The sequence below is a fragment of the Chelonoidis abingdonii genome, chromosome 10 (assembly GCF_003597395.2).
Source record: "Chelonoidis abingdonii isolate Lonesome George chromosome 10, CheloAbing_2.0, whole genome shotgun sequence".
NCBI classification, from domain to species: domain Eukaryota; kingdom Metazoa; phylum Chordata; order Testudines; family Testudinidae; genus Chelonoidis; species Chelonoidis abingdonii.
Genome location: NC_133778.1, coordinates 54,716,778 through 54,731,579, shown reverse-complemented (window position 1 = coordinate 54,731,579; position 14,802 = coordinate 54,716,778). Strand labels below are relative to the sequence as shown.

Below are 14,802 nucleotides of genomic sequence, written 5' to 3'. Positions count from 1 at the left end.
CACCATTCCCATGGAGCACCTGAGCTCTGCAGGGCTGAAGCTACACTCCTGCAGAAGTCCACACAAGAAGTAGATGCTTTACAATTATTAGGAGGAACAAAGGATCCTAGCTTCTGTTCTGAGGAGCTTAGGAGACCTGCAGAAAAAGAGCACCTAGTTTCCGAATTCCTGATTTTTGCAGGTTATGGATTTTGCTATTTTATAGCTTTGTAATTTGGGGGTTTGTATGTATGCATTTTCTGATACACCAGCACACCCATATGAATTTTCAAGTGTAGATTTGAAATTTACACCTAAAATCATTCATTGCATTTCAGTAAATCAAAAGTATTCTGAAGAAATACTATATGACTTTGTGACAAGCATTTTTTTTTTCCACACAGCACCATTTTGGTATGGAAAGGGTTACTTCAAATTAGTTCAGTATAATTTGTCATTGCTGGCAAGCTTTTCAGAATTCCTTAATCCTAGTTATGTGTAGTTTAAGCAGACTGGCTGTCATATGCAAAGCTTTTATTATACAATATAACAAATGATGTATATTTGAACAAGTTGGTTTTATCTGTTTTGTTTTGTTTTGTTTTTTGGACTTTATTTAAGATTTTACAAAACTAGGGAAGAGATTTTGAGAGGTGTAAAATATGAGAAGAGGGAAAAAATATGGAAGAAAAGAGGAGAAGTAAATTGAGTTTAGTGGAAGAAGACCTAGACAGCTATAAAAAGATACAGAAGTTGGCAGAGTTGTAGTGTGCTATTGTTTGCTTGCTGTCACAATGACAATATGTTGGCTTGTATCTGAACAGGAATTTGAAGTACTATAGGCTTATAATTCTTTTCTTCAAAACAACAAATACAGGCTTAAAGGAATCAAATAATTACAGTAGAACCCCTTTTATCCTATCTGGCCCTGGTTCCAGTCAAAAATTCAGATAATTAGGTGAATGGGCAAAGAGTTTTCTATACGTTATTTTAAAATGTGGAGTCGCTTTTAAACTAGCTGACCCTTCCTGGAAAAGCCACCTTCTTTATTTACAGCTTACACAAACCGTTACTTCTAGTAAAGAGTACCAGTTTCTAAAAATGCAGAAATGATAAACTCAAGAATTAAAACATAGCCCCCTTCTTTACAGCATACACAAACCATTATTAATAAATAGTGCCAGTTTTAAAAATGCAGACATGATCATTTTAAGTTGCAGCAACCCCAATACTCATGGTAACAACTTACAATAACAATATGTAATATGCATAAAGTATTAAATTAACATACAGTGTTGTATATACAGCAACACTCACATTTATAATGGCTGGGAAAAATCTGACAGTTTGCGATACTGTGCTTTCTCCAATGTTATAATCCTGGGCTATTTTTTGCCAGTGACTGTCTTTTATTTATTTTATTAATCATCTCTATTTTAGCATCCAATGATAGTACTACAAGATTTCGCTTAGTAGTGGCAGTCATTTTACAAGGCTGAAAAGATGGGATGGTTACAGTAGTGTTGCCATGCAGGTGACGTCAATTTCCGATATTCTTGTGTGTGCTCTGGTTGTTCGGTTAATAGGGAGAGCCGGATAATGAAACTCAGATAAACGGGTTTCTGTTGCACTTGTATTTAACACCTTTTAAGATGTAAGCTTTTCTTGTTCTCTGTTCTTGCGGTATTTCATGAGCAATATTGCTGATGCCAGTTAACAATGCTATCCTTTCATCGCCATCCTGAAACATGTCTCTGGGTTTTTTTGTATGAGTGCATGCTGCAAACATAAAAATGCCTTTGACAACATTTCAGTTATTTGCCATTAGTTGTCCCTGAAGCAAAATTTCTAGCACTAGGAAAATGACTCAATGAACAGCTTTAAATTTCTTATGAAAAAATCAGTTAAAAGTAGAGACCTTGCTGAATCTGGCTCAATATTTGTTCATTTGGAAACATTAGAGAATATTGAATGCAAAAATGTGCATTGGTGAAATGCTGTGGTTATACAAATATCAGGGAAATTCAAAGTTACAGTTCCCATAACAACCATGACTCAGCCTACCACCTTTCATGTATGTAGCACTTTGTATTACTATCTATGGTGTTATCATTAATACTTATATATATGGAACACACAAAAAATCCATGTTAAATGAACAGAATTATGCGACCCCCGAGCATGCTCAAATAAATTTGTTAGTCTCTAAGGTTCCACAAGAACTCCTCGTTGTTTTTGCTGTTACAGATTAACACAGCTACCAGTCTGAAACATTGCAAAATCAAGTACTCAAAAGTTAGGAAATGCCAGAATTAAGGTTGCCTGTGCATTCTTAATTCAGTTCCCTTGTGCATATGCATTATGATACAGTCTATATATAACATGATCACGTTATTTTTTCCATAGGACTATCTCTTTCAGTGCATGCTTAATAAGCGGTTTTTCAATATTTTGTTTTCTCCTCATTGTTCAATAAGTGGCCCCATGCCTTGTTTACTATACACTATTCAAACCCTAGTCTGAAAACAGAATTTTTAATTTCTCATTGGCTTTGTTCTATGGTGTTCATCACAACAGTATGTGATTGGTTCACAAACATTAATTTATTTTCACAACATTCCTGTGAGATGGAGTATTATTATCCCCCTTTTACAGATGGAAAGCTGAGGCACAGAGAGATTAAGGTCAAAAGTGTCCCCTCATTTTGGGCACCCATTCTGAGATGCCTAGAACCAGATTTTTCAAAGTCCTTGGCATTGTATAGCACTGTGTAAGTTAAAAACTCAGTCTCATTGACTTCAGTTGCAGCTGTGAGTGCTTGACGCTTCTACAAATCAGACTCCAGAGTCTCAAGTCAGGCACCCACAAGATAAGGAACATACAAGTTTGGTTTTAGTGACTAGCCCAGCATCACATAGGCACTGTGTATTATAAGTAGGGATAGAATCTAGTTCCCCAAGACAGTATTCAACTGCCTTAATCATGAGATCATCCTTTCTCTTCTTACAATCCACTGTCTCATTCACTACATAACATTCCAGCTTTTGCAACAAATGAGGCAGGGGTCCTACAGACAGCGATCTCCTTCATTACACAGCCCCAATTCATTCCCAGAGCAGGTCCATTCTGTCCACTAAATGAGGCAGGGGTCCTGCACAGAAAATATTAAGTGATCTTGTAATTAAAGACTGTATCATAATTCATATACAAAAGGCCAAATTAAGGTTGCACACGAGCCTTAATTAGGCAGTTTTTGCTTTTCAGTACTTGACTTTTAATCAAGTTTTTGTGTGTAATTTCCTCGGCTTTTTAAAAAAACAAATTGAAAAAACAGAAATTCCATCATGTGACATCATATTGACACCCACATGGTTCATTATCAGTGTTGGAACCTATAGATCAACTGCACAGGTCTCTATCAATCATTACTAGAGAAGGATGATACATTTTGTCCATGAGTTTCACAAATATTTTCTGACAGCAATGGAAGAGTGAGACTCAGGAATCTTGTGTTCCATTGCAGGCCCTGGGAGGAAGTGTTCTGTATTGGTCACAAACCCTTCTGCCATCTCCCCCCTCCAAGCTTGACCCTTTCTGCCCAGTTTCCCCCAACATGTCTCCTTGTCACCTCTCATTCCTCACTCCAATCCCAAGCTCCTCAGTGGGCCAGTCCTAGTCTTCCCTTCCAGACTCCCAGTCCCAATCTCCTTTCCCAGCCAGTGCAAATATCCTCTCATGTCCCAATTTCCCTCTTCCCTTCCACTGTCAGCATCCAGTCCCAGTGTTCCACCTACTCTAGCCTCCATGTCCCAATCTACTCTTCTGCTCTCAAAGGTCTTTCTCTTGTCCCTGCTACATTTGAATCAGTCAGCTTCCTCCTCCACACTACCTGAGCCTACAGGGAGACATTTAGAGCACAGCAAAGACAGTCTCCCTAGTTTCAGTTTCATTGCTGGGACCTGCACCTAGCATGACCCAGAGCAGCAATTTCAGAGAAAGTCTTGCTTGGCCTCAGGCTGGAGCATACCCAGTGTGGATGAACTCTTCTGAGGTTTTAGCTGTTAAACTAGCATGTGTACTCTGCAGTTTTTCAAAGGCTTATAACTTGACCAAATCTGAGTGGATTTTCACAGGGACAGCAAAAGACACCCCTGACACAAAGGCCACCCTCTGTCAAATTTCTAGTTCCTGCTTCAAAGTATGGGGGCACAAGAGATTTAAAAAAAAAAAAAAAGCCAGAATTTTTTAACATGGGCAAAACAATATATTTGTCCCTAGTGTGGTGTCAAGTATCAGTGAGTAGCCGTGTTAGTCTGTAGCCACAAAAACAACTAGGAGTCCGGTGGCACCTTAAAGACTAACAGATTTATTTAGGCATAAGTTTTCATGGGTTAAAAAACCCATTTTTCTGGTGTAACCTGATGCATCTGAAAAAGTGGGTTTTTTACCCACAGAAGCTTATGCCCAAATAAATCTGTTAATCTTTAATGTGCCACCGGACTCCTTGTTGTTTTTGTCCCTAGCCTCATTCTCGGAAACATTTGAAGCATTTTGCCTGAAATTTGGTGGGGGAGGGGGATTTCAGCCTAAAATAGAAACCCCAACATGGAAAACTGCAGCTCAAGAAGTTAGTTTAACAAAGGTTATAAGCAACTGAAAATAGGGCCTTATAATAGGAAGTGCCAGGGAATGTTAATAGGTGGTGCTACCAGCTCCATCAATAGCATGAGCTGTAAATTTAGCCAATATGGCCAGGTTATAATTGTAGGGAAGACTATAATTTTCAGTTTCTCGATGAGTGCATAAGTTAAAACTGCAACATCAAAATTGAATGATCAGTAATGAAAATGCCATAATTGTGCATTAATAAATATACCAAAATGTTCATTTTTCTTCAGTTTTTCAACATTCTCTAATAACTAAGTTATGGTCTGATTTGCGTCAGATGATTGTTGGGTCAATTATTTGGAACTGAAAAGCAGAGGGTTTAAATATACCCAAGGCATTCACCAGTAGTCCAGTAATATACCCTCTGTTATAATTAACTTGACAGACCATATTACAAATTAAGGTAGACGAAAGCTATTGTGGTCTATTATATAGCTTCTCAAATGTGGGCACTTAAATTTACATACCAGAATAAGAGGTTTTATTACCCAAGCACTGATTGAGTCACCTAAGTAAACTATGATAATGATGGTAACATTCATAGGTTGATGCTCAAATAGGGACTTAAGTGATCCAGCCAATACTAAAGCACCTAAAATGGATATTTAGGTGCTTAATTTTTAGGTATCCTATTTTAGGCTCCTAAACTGAGATTGTTCCCAGAGTGCCCAGGTACAACACTCATGGGCATTTTAGAAATAGATCTGTATTAAACTGGGGGTTCCCGGTAAACGTCTCCACCTTATCCGTCGTTTCGCATATCCATCGCTCATTAATAGGAGAACATGTTCCGATTCACATCAGTCCCGAGCCACATCTCCGTCGCTTCACCTTTTACGTGGCTTTCCTTTGGGTGCTTGCCTCAGCATTCAGGAGTTGCTGGGAGGGAGGGGAAGGAGCGGGAATGGGGTGCGGTCAGAGGAGGGGGCGGAACGGGGTGGGAAGAGGCGGGGTGAGGGTTGAGGGGGAGTCGGGAAGAGGTGGGGCGAGCAATTATTTCTTCTGGGGGAAAATTCCCCCGTATCTGTCGTTTCGGTATCTGTCGCCCTTTTCAGGAACACAACCCTGACGTATACCAGGGACTCCCTGTAATTAATATTTTGTTTGTCATCAACTTTTTCATAGTACAATGAGGATAACATCTTTTAGAATTGTAATTCAAATAATTATATTTTTCATCTTATCCTCTTTCAACTGGCTAGATTGCCTTACAATAATGATTTTGGTCTATTATGATTTAAAAAAAGATCATGGAGCAGTTTTTAAACTAAGGGCTGGGGGAAAACGGACAGGTATGGAGGAGCACGTAGTTTGGACAGACACATCCCTTAGGGGAGGATCTATTAATGGAGATTCTCTATATCCTAGTAAGGAGGAGAGGATGGAAGATGGTAAAATACAGATAGGATCTGATGAGAAGCAGTCAAATGAAAAAACGAAGTCCTATTCAATTACATTAGCAGACAGCTAAAAAGTGACAAGTTTTTAAAGTGCTTATATACCAATTCTAGAAATCTAAATAATAGATGGGTGAACTATAGTGCCTCACATTACATGAGGATAGCGATATAATAGTCATCACAGAAACTTGGTGGAATGAGGATAATCAGTGGGACACGGTAATACCAGGGTACAAAATATATTGGAAGGACAGAACAGCTTGTGCTGTTGAGGGAGTGGCACTATATGTGAAAGAAAGCATAGAATCAAATGAAGTAAAAATCTTAAATGAAATAAACTGTGCCATAGGGTCTCTATGGATAGTAATTCCGTGCTCTAATAATAAGAATATAGCAGTAGGGATATATTACTGACTACCTGACCAGGATGGTTATAGTGACTGTTAAATGCTCAGGGAGATTAGAAAGGCTATTAAAATAAAAAACTCAATAATGAGGATTTCAGCTATCTCCATATTGACTGGGTACATGTGACCTCAGGATGGGATGCAGACATAAAGTTTCTTGACACCTTAAGTGACTGTTTCTTGGAGCAACTTGTCCTGGAACACACAAGAGAAGAGGCAATTCCAGATCCTGTGTTCCCCTAAGTGAAACACAGGATATGGTCTAAGAGATTAATATCCTGGACCGTTTGGTAGTAGTGACCATAATATAATAAAATTTAACATCCATGTGGTGGGGAAAAAATCCATATAAGCACAACACTGTAGCATTTAATTTCAGAAAGGGGAATGACACAAAAATGAGGAGATTAGTTAAACAGAAATTAAAAGGTAAAGTGCCAAAAGTGAAATCCCAGCAAGCTGCCTGGAAATTTTTTGAAGACACTATAATAGAGGCTCAACTTAAATGCATAACCCAAATTAAAAAACATAGTAAGAGAACCAAAAAAGTGCCACCATGGATAAACAACGAAGTAAAAGAAGTAGTAAGAGGCAAAAAGGCATCCTTTAAAAAGTGGAAGTTAAATCCTAGTGAGGAAAATAGAAAGGAACATAAAGTCTGGCAAGTGAAGTATAAAAATATAATTAGGAAGGTCAAAAAATAATTTGAAGAACAGCTAGTCAAAGACTCAAAAAATAACAGCAAAAAAAATTCTAAGTACATCAGAAGCAGGCAGCCTGCTAAACAACCAGTGAGGCCACTGGATGATCAAGATGCTAAAGGAACACTCAAAGACGATAAAGCCATTGCGGAGAAACTAAATGAATTCTTTGCATCGGTCTTCATGGCTGAGGATGTGAGGGAGATTCCAAACCTGAGCCATTCTTTTTAGGTGACAAACCTGAGGAACTGTCCCAGATTGAGGTGTCATTAGAGGAGGTTTTGGAACAAATTGATAAATTAAACAGTAATAATTCACCAGACCAGATAGTATTCACCCAAGAGTTCTGAAGGAACTCAAATGTGAACTTGCAGAGCTACTAACTGTAGTTTGTAAACTGTCATTTAAATCAGCTTCTGTACCAAATGACTGGAGGATAGCTAATGTGACGCCAATTTTTAAAAAGGGCTCCAGAGGTGATCCCAGCAATTACAGGCCAGTAAGCCTGACTTCAGTACAGAGCAAACTGGTTGAAACTATAGTAAAGAACAAAATTGTCATACACATAAACGAACATAATTTGTTAGGGAAGAGTCAGCATGGTTTTTGTAAAAGGAAATCATGCCTCACCAATCTACTAGAATTTTTTGAGGGGATCAATAAGCATGTGGACAAGGGGGATCCAGTGGATATAGTGTACTTAGATTTTCAGAAAGCCTTTGACTAGGTCCCTCACCAAAGGCTCTTAAGCAAAGTAAGCTGTCATGGGTTATGAGGGAAGGTCCTCTCAGGGACTGATAATTGGTTTAAAGATAGGAAACAACTGACCATTTATACCTACCCTTTTTCAGAAGGGAGAGAGGTAAATAATGATGTCCCCCACGGGTCTGTACTGGGACCAGTCCTATTCAACATGTTCATAAATGATCTGGAAAAAGCGGTAAGCAGTGAGATGGCAAAATTTGCAAATGATACAAAACTACTCAAGATAGTTAAATCCCAGTCAGACTGTGAAGAGCTACAAAAGGATCTCTCAAAACTGGGTGACTTGGCAACAAAAATGGCAGATGAAATTCAATGTTGATAAATGTACAGTAACTCCTCACTTAAAGCCGTCCCAGTTAACATTGTTTTGTTGTTACATTGCTGATCAATTAGGGAACATACGTGTTTGAAGTTGTGCAATGCTCACTTCTAACTTCTTTTGGCAGCCACCTGCTTTGTCTAGTGCTTGCAGGAAGAGCAGCCCGTTGCAGCTAGCTGGTGGGGGCTTGGAACCAGGGTGGACCAGCAGCCCCCCTGTCAGCTCCCCGCTCCCCTAAGTTCTCTGTGCAGCAGCTGCTAGCAATTGCAGCTGTACCTCCCACAACTGCCATGTGCTGCTCCTGCCCTCTGCCTTGGAGCTGCTCCCCGAGACTCCTGCTTGCTGTCTGAGGGTGGGGGGGAGGGAAGAAAAAAGGCGGGTAATGTCAGGGTGTCCCCCTGCTCCTGCAACCTGCTTACCTCATCTTCCGTAGAGCAGGGGGGACACACCAGGGCTCAGGACGGAGGGAGCTTGCAACAGCTTTGGTCTCAGCAAGCTGATCTAATTAACAAGGCAGTGTACTTAAAGGGGAAATGCACATATGTTCCTCCATTTCTGCTGCCTTGTAGAGTGAGAAAGTTAACCCTTGAGGGCTCAGCCAATTGCTAGTTCATCATTTAGCAGTAAGGGAAATACCCCACCCTCTGACTCCTCTACCTCAACCAAGCTTCACAATCATCATCGCTGTGTACCAGTATTAAATGGTTTGTTTAAAACTTATACTGTGTGTGTGTGTGTGTGTGTGTGTGTGTGTGTGTATATATATATATAGTCTTCTGTCTGATGAAAAAAATTTCCCTGGAACCTAACACCCTCATTTACATTAATTCTTAGGGGGAAATTAGATGTGCTTAACATCGTTTCGCTTAAAGTCGTATTTTTGGCTGTTCTTATGTTCTAAGTTTTTAATAATTTGATTTTTAAAATATAACAGTATATTTAAACAGCAGTGGAAAATAGTGTGTTGATGTTATGTAATGTATTTGTCTTGAACATTTTAAATTGCTTGTATTGTTTCTCTTAATAAGAACAACACACACAATTTGAAATGTTCAAAACAAATAGATTATGTGGTAGATACTATTTTCATAAAAAGATGAAGTCAGAATCATTTAGCACTTTCGCTCTTCTTATATGTTCGTGGGGAAAAAATGCATTTTATTGAGGAAGAATTGCAGTTTTATTATTCTCTTAAAGTAATCCTGTGAAAGTGCTGTTCCATTTTAGAACAACTGATATTTCAGAGAACTGATTTTTTCTGCAATTGTAGTCCTATCAAGGCAGTTCTACTGTTAATTTCATATATAAACATAAATTCAAAATGAGTGATATTGAAATCAAAGTTCAAACTTATGACTTCAGCACATAATTTTGGAAGTTGTAAAATATACTACATGGCTAGGTTTGTTTGAGGGAGTATTAAAAATATTTTCATCTTGTCTTTATTTGAATGCTGTATACTATAAGGAGTTATAGTGGGGATGAATTTGTCCAGTAATGTTTGTAATAAACTGCAATGAAACTTAACACTGGACTTTTAAATATATAAACACTATACATGTTAGGAAGTGTTTAGTTTTGGCTGTGCATCCGCTGTTTGACTAGCCACCTGAACAAATGGGATTACGTGAATTAGTAGAGAGAATTTAGGAAGACACATAAATATGCTTATTGTTGACTACATCTATTTTATGATCTATTAAGATGTAAGAAACTTGAAATCGGCTACATATTTTAAAAAAAAACAACAAGCCAATAGTAATAGCACACAGTCCTGCAAATCCTTAGTCATACGACAACAGTCGTTCTATTCATGTGAGTAAACGCTTTGTAGCATTACAATCTTAGTTAGCTGTTACATTTTAAAATGGTATCTAAAAATACAGGTTTTTTAATTTTAGTTTCCGATTATACTAACAGTCATTACAAAACCACAGTTGTAAGTTACATTTCCAATGGCAAAACTGTATCACATAAAATTAATATTTGTACACCCATACTCAATTTCTAAATTGAACTGTAAACATAAATACTTTTCTCTCATGTGGCCCTACATCTTTCTTTATACCTCCATTGTTCTACCTATCTATGTAAGATTGCTTTTAGTTCTCCCTCTACATAAACATGACTGTTGATGTGTGTTTATCTGAATGTTAAAAAAAACAAAGAGAGAAATAAACTTCCTGAAGTTTAATAGCAGAACTTTCAAAAGACTTCATTGGCCTAACTTTGTTCCCTGTGAAATCACTGGTAAAACTCAATTATGAGAGGTTTTTAAAAAAAAACAAAACAAATTCCTACCTTTAGTGTCAGATACACTGTAAATCTTACGGTATGATATTTCTCTAAATATTATCCTGACGTGTTGGCTACCATAGCTGTAAAAAGCACACAATAGCATAGTTAGAGAACTGATTATCACATAACATATCTTTTGATGATGTTTTACTATGATTATTCAAATACAGTGGCGTGCTAATCAAGTAGGTTGACCTCTGTGTGGCCAATAAAACATTAGATTGTTTTATTTCATTTGTAACATGTAAATTATATGTAGAAAATTTCTCAAAGTGAATACATTTTGGCAAGTTCTCTATTATTTTCTAAAGTTCCCAGACTCATGGCCACAAACTGCAAACACTGCCAGAGGTATTGCTGACTATTGGGCTTAGCCTCACTGAACTACCATGGGTTTACTTGTACCTTTTGGCAAATGTAGTTCTTTGATTAAAGCATTAACTACCTTCAGGAATTCATGAGAAATAAAAGGTTACTTCTCATTCTTTCATCACCTTCACATTTTAGTGTAACTCTGCCCTTTCCTATTTATCTGAGTTTGCCTCATTTTGTATCACCCTTCACCCCTTCTACTCGGCCAAGGTTCTCACCCTTTACCACTCATTTCTCAGCTCACATAATCACCTCTGTGCTTTCTTCCATGCTGCGCCATGCATGATTATGACCTTCTTGATCACATTTGACAAGGCATCTGCCCTCTACAGTTTACGCCTGCATGAAAGGCCCACATCTTCTGGAGGAGCTAATCTAGTTGACTTGTATATTATGACATTAATAAAAGAGAGAAAGTTATATGTTGTTTTCCATTTCCCTATACCCTCTATCTTCTGGTCTATCTGTCCTTTTATTGCAAGTTCATTGGGGAAGCAGTCATTCCTTCTTATATGTCTGAAAAGCACCCAGCACCTGGGTTACCATAAGCAAATGTTTAATAATAAAATAATAATAGTTCTGCAGCTTTAAGACACAGAATTAATTAAAATTGATGAGATTTTTAGATGAGTTTTATATTCCAGGTCAGATAACTATCTCTTCTTCTTTATGTGATGCTCTCTATCTGTATTTCACTGTGGGCAGGTTCACATGTGCTCCGTGCACCAGAGACTCTTAAGATTTTTGCTAGCAATATCGGTTACCTGAGAGCCCAAGATCCCAGGAGTCAAGAACTGGGATTCCTGCACAAGGGCCTTCCTAGTGAGCGATGACCACTTAAAGGGCTTCTAATGCCTTGTAGAAGCTTCCATTCCCTCGAAGAGCAGCATTTGCCAATACTTTCCCAGCCAAACCCATCAAACCTATGAGTACAGCATTAGAAGATTCCTTATGGATCAAGCAGCGAGGCCCCACTCTGACCCAGGTGAGATAAACCTCCATGTGCAGTGTGCAGCAGCATCGAGAAGTGTTCCTCCAAGCATGATGACCTCCAGTTCTGGTGCTGATAGGAGGAGAGCTAAAGACTCCTCCACTCAGGGACATGAGGAAGGTAGGAAACAGTCTCAGAAGAAGGGAGAGAAATCCCTCTCCAGGTCCATTTCAAAGACGAACACTTCCCTAACACCAGTGAAGTTGTCTGAGACTCCACCCCTCAGTACAAGAGGGTCAGAAGCTCATAAGGGGCTTGGTACTGATCTCCTGGCTCCAAAGAGCAGAAGTACTCTGAAACCAGCACCTTGTGCAGGTGCATGAACCATCCACCATATTAGCAAAAAAGAAGCAATCTGCAGTTGAGGATTTGCTCTTTGAAGGAAACAATCTCTGTTAAGTGAGAGAACAGATGACTCATTACACTTGTTGAAGGTCTCACAGGCAACCTTCCATTCACTGGAGATCTATACTCCAATGCCAAAGAGGAAATACCACAGGCCACAACTTTACAGTGAGCAGCATCTCAACTCTTTTTTCCATCAGAAGGGATATGAACCATCATGGAAGAGGGTGCAGCAGAACAAGCACAGTGTTCCCCCCTCTTCTCCTTTCCAATCCCAACCTCCTGCTAAGAAACACCTTTTGATGGGACCTTTGAGTGCAAATCACTCCAGTTACTGTGTCCATCTATCCAAGATCCCAATACCCAAATTGGTGGCTTTCTAGCTCATCTCTCCCCATTCTCTCAAGCCTGGCAGATGAAACACAAATGGATTCTCAACATCATTCATACCAGCTACAGCATAGAGTTCTTCTCCCCTTGTCCTCCAAAACCCCCTTCCTCATCCATCTTCAGGGACCACTTCCATGAGAGAATGCTCATTCAAGAGGCATACTCCCTCCTTCATCAAGAAGCCATAGAGTTGGTACCTCCTCAACACCAGTGAAAGGGCTTTTATTCTAAATATTTCTTTATCCCCAAAAAGAAGAGAGAATGGAGACCCATCTTAGACTCAGAAAGTTCAGTGTATCCACAAATTGAGGTTCAGACTGGCTCACCCCAGTATCCTTCACTGAACAATGGCAACTGATTCACAACTGTCAATGTGAAAATTGCTTACTTCCATATAGACATCCACCCTTCACACAGAAGATTTCTGAGGGTCACTGTAGATCTGAACCACTGTCAACAGAGAACGCTCACTTTTGGCTTTGCCACAGTGCCAAGGGTATTTACAAAGGTGCTGTCAGTTGTGGCAGCTCATTTCCGTTACCAGGGATTATCAGTTTTTCCCTACTTTGATGACTGGTTATTGATGGGGAGATCTCATTAGGATATACTGACAACAACCTCATCTCTGCTCAGTCTTCTTCGCTTGCTGGGACTCTGCATAAACACAGAAATGTCTGTTTTAGTTCCTGTGCAGACTGTAGAGTTCATTGGGGCAACACTAGATTCTCTTAAGTGCCAAAGCATACCTTCCTCGGGGCAGATTCCAATCTACAAAGGACCTTGTCAGTCAATACAGTTGAGCTCACAGATGTGAGTCTGCTCATGTCTCGTCCTTCTAGGTCATATTGCTATTTGTTGAGCTAAATGCAATTGAAAATATGCTGATGGCTGCTGATCACACTTGATGATCCAGGAGTATACCTATACTATAAACTGCCTTGATGAAAAAAGGAGTACTGGTACTCTCTCCCAGTGATTCCTACTGCATTACTACCATCATCTCCATCTTGTGTGTTAAGGTTCAGCAGACTTGCTCTCGTCCAATACACAGTCTCCCCCAGGCTGTGAGAAATCAAAGAGAAAATATGTAGCTACAGCTAGAGAGAGAGACCGTGCATGCAAGATTAAGATAACAATTCTAATTCACAATTGCTTGAATCTCTTCCACCACATCCAGAATCTTGGTGAGCAAAACAGACTGAAACATCATTGACAATATAGTGTATTTGTCTTCTATCAGCGTAGATCCACTACCAGACCAGTAACCTATCTGATCAGAATACAATTTATCTTATCCATGAACAAAATTGAAAAATGTTTAGTGTTACACCTTTATTCTGTTTCATTGTGTATCACTAAGGTTTTTTGTAGCAGAAACTGATGGATTAAAAATGATTATTTTGGAAGTCTACAGAGTCATAGCATTTTATATGAGTAAATAATTTAGCCAAGCAATAATCATTATTTTAAAAATGTTTCCAGATTATAGCCATGTATCTTGCATGCTGACCTGACAGCCATGATTCATGATCTCTTAAAAATGTTGATGTTAGACTAATGCCATGCTCTCTGATGTGAGCTACCTAAAAGGTTGATCTACCATCTTCAGTTAGAGCAGAACATGACAGCTCAGTTGTCATAGTGGTGGGGGTGAACAGAGGGGTCCATCTAGCTGTTATTGCATTCACTTCATGAGCTGCCTGTGTAGGCACATATTGAATTTAAAGTTTTGATTTTAACTCTTAAGGCCCTTAACGGAGTGTGTTCCTGATTCTTCACTAAGCTGACAACTTTCTGTACTCCATTATATCCTCCGAGTTCTGGAGGAATCAGGAAGTTTGTAGCCTGGCATATCCAAGGGCAGAAAGTGTGAGGATCTGCAGGGCTAGAACCTTGGTTGATGGGTTCCTTAGTGACTGCCACATCCACATTTCCACCCAACAGCCCTGGTAGAGCCACAGTTGGCAGGCTGAGAGCCTTGTGAGGCAAAGCACCATTAGCTGTCCTACTCACAGAGGCCCTCATTGGAAGAACTTACTGCATTCCCTCCTGGTTGGCCCAGACATGGTCAGACCTAGGGGAAACACCTAGAGGCAGTCTGTACAACAAGACACATCCCTGAACCTGCTGCTGAGACAGACCCTGTCTGATTCATTTGTCCCTGCCT

At 39.3% G+C, this 14,802-nt stretch overlaps 1 protein-coding gene across 5 annotated transcripts in view; it reads left to right on the top strand.

The window, feature by feature from the left end:
• The window catches only part of MBD5 (methyl-CpG binding domain protein 5), a 265,451-nt gene that overhangs the window by 237,248 nt on the left and 13,401 nt on the right, over window positions 1–14,802 (top strand). The gene's annotated exons all lie outside the window — the stretch shown is intronic.